Source organism: Miniopterus natalensis, chromosome X (genome assembly GCF_054644295.1).
Source record: "Miniopterus natalensis isolate mMinNat1 chromosome X, mMinNat1.hap1, whole genome shotgun sequence".
NCBI classification, from domain to species: Eukaryota; Metazoa; Chordata; class Mammalia; order Chiroptera; family Miniopteridae; genus Miniopterus; species Miniopterus natalensis.
In genome coordinates this window covers 16,625,842-16,631,195 of record NC_142103.1, presented here as the reverse complement: position 1 = coordinate 16,631,195, position 5,354 = coordinate 16,625,842, and the positions used below count along the sequence as shown (strand labels likewise).

The 5,354-nt window shown below is 48.3% G+C and overlaps 1 pseudogene; it reads right to left on the bottom strand.

Moving 5' to 3' along the window:
* Positions 1-983: 983 nt before the first annotated feature.
* On the bottom strand, positions 984-1,668 carry LOC148090421 (large ribosomal subunit protein uL23-like; annotated as a pseudogene).
* Between the last annotated feature and the right edge of the window lie 3,686 nt (positions 1,669-5,354).

Here is a 5,354-nt window from a genome sequence, read left to right as displayed (position 1 = left end):
TCAGCCCTGCCCAAGGCTCTAGGCCAGAGAGACATCAGCATCTCCAGCCAATCACTCTGGGATTCTGCCTGGGGTCACCCTTGATGCCTCAGTTCTGACTGCTAAATCCTTGCCTTTTCCCCTGTGTTTCCTTTGGGGACCTTTAACCTAGATGGGAAATTGAGACATCATCATCTGAGAGCCACTCAGGATACTATATGATAGTGTTGAGTTGGGTGTTACAGACTACAAGGATTCTGTGAAGGAGAGAATGATTGGGTTTAGAGGAGTCAGGCAGACCTGCCTGGAGGAAACAAAGCTGGAATAAGTAGCATTTGCTTTGGTAGAAGGTGGGAGGGAAAAAGTAGAGTCTGGTAACCTGCCTAGACCTTTAGCTTAGCCTTCTGAAACTCATCTTATAACCTAGTTCCACTTCCCACTCCTCACTGTCTATCCTGTCCCACAGCAGTTAGCTAGGTCATGTCCCAATGTATCTGGGAAGATGGCAATGCGTGCTGAAACCGAGGACAGCAGTGGCATCTCTGGATGGATGGAACAGCAAGCACATCGATGTCCTCTGTTGATGGACGGTTGGAGTTCCTTGATGAAGCCCTTGAAATAAAACTGGCGCTGGGTCTTTAAAGCCAGTATCATTATCATTTAAAGCCAACTGCATCATTCTTCTCAGGGACTCCCAAGAGGAACAAGATGAGGCCTTTATTGTCTTTCACAAACCCTCAGCATCAAGTTCAACTTGGAGTGAATCAAGTTGTTCCCATAATCCTTCGCAAACCAGCTCACCACTCCTCTAGCTTGGAGTTGACCACTCCTGCCCTCAGATGACAGGTCATGGGTGACAGATCATGGGCATGGATAGTAGACAGAATTCATCTGTGCCAGTGCTTCTCAAACTATCTGCAGTGGATGATAGGTTCCTTTTTTTTTTTTTTTTTTTTTTTACAGTGAAACATTTTTATATTTAGAATTAGCCAGCTGGACTCAGCTTAGATGATCCCAATTTTGTTGGCAACGTCCAAAGCATCATAGTCGGGAGCCAGTCGAACATATGCCTTCTTTTCTCCATCAGGCCTGATCAGGGTGTTGACCTTGGCCACGTCAATGTCATAGAGCTTCTTTTTTCTGAAAAATGTGTTTTTATTAATTTCAGAGAGAGGGAGAGAGAGATAGAAACATCAATGATGAGAGAGAGTCATTGATCGGCTGCCTCCTACACACCCCTCACTGGGGATTGAGCCTGCAATCTGGTTATGTGCCCTGACGGGGAATCAAACCATGACCTCCTGGTTCATAGGTTGATGCTCAACCACTGAGCCACACTGGCTGGGCTCATAGAGCTTCTTCACAGCCTGTTTGATCTGGTGCTGTTGGCCTTGACATCCACAGTGAACACAGGTGTATTGTTGTCTTCTGTCTTCTCATGGCTGACTTGGTGGTGAGGGGAACTTGACGATGGCATAGTGGTCAAGCTTGTTTCTCCTGGGTGCACTAGTATATTTAGGCTGCCTTCGAAGCCTCAGTGTCTTTGGCCATCGGAAGGTGGGTGACGTGTTGATCTTCATTTTTGTGGCTGTGGATGCCTTTCTGCTCTGCTTTCTCTGCCTTCAAAACCTTTGCTTTGGCTTCAGCTTTGGGAGGGGCAGGGGCTTCCATCTTTGCTTTGGGTTCCATCTTCCTGAAAAGGAGGCTATTTCTTTTTGAAATTTACAATCTGGCCGATTGAGAGAAACAAGATGGCGGCGCAGGTAACAGCTGCACCCGCCGCCTCCCGCAACCACATCAGAATTACAACTAAAATACAGAACCACCAGCACTCAGAGCCTCCTGAGATCTGGCTGAACAGGAGCCCCACAACCAGGGACCTGAAGAAGCACTGAAACCGGTAGGAGGGGCGGAGACGCGGGCAGATCGGGGCTGAATCGGAGACGCGGCCGCGGGCCCACACCCGGTGCCCCGGGGTAAACCCGGGAGGGAATCTCGGCGGTGGGGGTTTCCTGGAGGAGCAGGGCCCCCAGCTCAAGGTCCCAGGGCCGGGAAGAGACGTCCCCACAACTCCAGGCTGTGAAACCAGCGGGTACTGTCCCTGAGGGTCGCGGAGGCCGCGGGAGCCCCAGCAGCTCCTCTAAAGGGCCCGGCACGGACTCACCCGGACGCTCCCTCTGAGCCCAGCGCCGGGCAGCGGCCTGAAGGGACCCGGGACACTCGGGGAGGAACTAACCTGCCTGAGATCCGGGCGAGAGGCGGAGGGCGGCTTCCTCCCGGGCAGAAGGGCCGGCAGAGGCCATGGCTCCTGTGGCAAGTCCTCCCCGCACAGCCCGCAGGCAGGCGCCACGTTTGAATCGCCAGCACCTGACTCACACCTTTGGCCCCGCCCCGTGATTCCCAGAGGCCCCGCCCCTCCCCACCTGCAGCTCATCCAGGCCATTTCCAGGGGCTTTTCTGTGCAAGTGGCCTCTCGAGCCTCATGCTTAGGACTTTCCTAAAATCTCTCAAACAAGCAGCAGCTGCCCCATGCGGCTTGATAAGTGCCCCAGGCCTGGCACTAGCGGCAGCTGCATTGGCTCATAGCTGGGCCTCTCCTGGGCACCACCAAGCCCAGCACAAGTAGCAGCCAACTACAGTTTGCTGTGTAGCTCATGCTGGGTGGCCCTGGGCAAGGCACTGGCACAGGCTGACTTTGCACCTCCAGGGAGGCCCCAGAGACAGTGCACCTGGTAGTCGGACTGGACCACGCTGGATTACAACCCTACCAATCCACAAGAGACACACTCAAGGGGCGCACTTGGTGAACACCAAAGCTCCACTGAAGTAAATCCTGCTCCATAGGGATGTCTCCAGCACAGCAGCTCTTTGGCTGTAGTTGCAGCTGGTCCTCACAGCTGATTGGCCTGGCGTCCTCCCAGTGATGCCAACAGCAACCAAGTCTCAAATACAACAGGACAGGGCACACAGCCCACACAGGGGAGCACCTAGAAGGCCCACCTCAGGTGACTGGGGAGGCTGAGCCATTGGACCCTACAGGACACCTACTACACAAAGCCACTCTACAAATTCCAGGAGTCATAGCAGCTCTACTAATACATAAAAACAAACACCTGGAAGCAGCCAAAATGTGGAGGCAAAGAAACATGTCACAAAGGAAAGAACAGAAGAAATCTCTAGAAGAGGAACTAAGTGAAATAGATCCAAGCAAGCTAACATATAGGGAGTTCAGAATTTTGGTTATAAGGATGTTTAAGCAGACTATTAGGGAAATAACTGAGAAAATCGATAACATAATAAAGTACCAATTTGAAATGAAGGCTACAGGAATTGAAATGAAGAATAATTTGCAGGGAATCAACAGTAGAGTAGAGGACTCTGAGAATCAAATCAGCAATTTGGAACATGAGGAAACAAAAAACACCCAACCAGAAGAGCAAAAAGAAAAACGAATCCAGAAATATGAAGATAGCATAAGGAGCCTCTGGGACAACTTCAAGAGGCCCAACATTCATATTATTGGGGTGACAGAAAGGGCAGAAAGAGACCAAGGAATTGAAAACCTGTTTGAAAAAATAATTACAGAAAACTTCCCCTACCTGGGGAAAGAAATCGACTTACAAGCAGAGAGGGTCCCAAACAAGAGGAACCCAAAGAGGCTCACAGCAAGACACATCATAATTAAAATGCCAAAGGTTAAAGATAAAGAGAGTATCTTAAAAGCAGCAAGAGAAAAGCAATTAGTTACAAGGGAGCACCCATATGACTGTCAGCTGATTTCTCAAAAGAAACTTTGCAGGCCAGAAGGGAGTGGCAAGAAATATTCAAAGTGGCGAAAAACATGGAACTGCAACCAAGATTGCTCTACCCAGCAAAGCTGTCATTTAGAATTGAAGGTCAAATAAAGAGCTTCACAGATAAGAAAAAGCTAAAGGAGTTCATCACCACCAGACCAGCACTACAGGAAAAGTTGAAGGGTCTTCTTTAAGAAGAAGCTAATGAACAAAAGAATCTGACCAACTAAATAGATCCAGAGACATTGATGCATGCAACAGACGATCATATTTCAGAGGAAAGAGGGAAGGGGGGTGGAGGGTGGGAAGGGATTAACCAAAGAAATTATATGCATATATGCATAACCCATGGACACAGTCAATAAGGGGGTGAAGGTCTGGGAAGGGGGTGGGAGCGAAGTGGAGGGGATCACTTGGGGAGGGGAAATGGGATACCTGTAATACTCTCAACAATAAAGATAAATTTAAAAAAATTAAAAATAAGAAAGACAACAGCTAACAAACAACAAAAAAAGAAATTTACAATCTGTCATGAACATATACTTTTGTAAAATTTAAAAGTCATACACTTGGATGCTGCAGCAATATCAAAATACTATGAACATTTCTAAACACTCAATTTCTTTTCTTACTTCATTGGACTGGCACTAGTCCACAGGCTGGCACCATTCTAGGCCTCTCTGGTCTCCATCTGCTCAGTGAGGAGAGGCTGACAGCATGGAGAGTGGTCTCCATGAGAAAGGCTGGCTCTGCTGAGATTCTGTCCATTTCCTTCCCAATGCAATGATGGAAGAGATGTCAGACTGGTGGAAGATCTGCCACTTGCTAGCAGCCAGGTGACCTTGAATAAGTTACCTGACCTCTCTGAGCCTAAGCTTCTTCATCTATAAAAAGAGGATAATGTCTAATATAATAGCCCCCCCTTCTTCATTGGGGATACATTCCAAGACCCTCTGTGGATGCCTGAAACTGTGCATAGTACCGAACCCTATATATACTATGTTTTTTCCTATATATCCATATCTATGATAAAGCTTAATTTATAATTAAGCACAGTAAGAGATCAAAAACAATAATAGCCCAGCCAGCATGGCTCAGTGGTTGAGCATCGACCTATGAACCAGTAGATCACGGTTTGATTCCCAGTCAGGGCACATGCCCACGTTGCAGGCTCGATCCCCAGTAGGGGGGTGTGCAGGAGGCAGCCCATCGATGATGTTTCTCTCTTGTCATTGATATTTCTATCTCTCTCTCCCTCTCCCTTCCTCTCTCTGAAATCAATAAAAAAGATATAAAAATATTGTCTTTTCTATTTACCTCACAGGCTTGCTACCTGGGTCAAAGAGATAATTTAAAAATATGAAAGCACTTTGAAAACCATAAGCGCCCTAGCCGGTTTGGCTCTGTGGTTAGAGCGTTGGCTCTCAGACTGAAGGGTCCCGGGTTCGATCCCAGCCAAGGTCATGTACCTCCGTTGCAGGCTTGATCCCAAGCCCCGGTCAGGGTACATGTGGGAAGCAACCAATCGATGTCTCTCTCTCACATCCATGTTTCTCTCTCTCTCTCTCTCCTCCCCCTCCC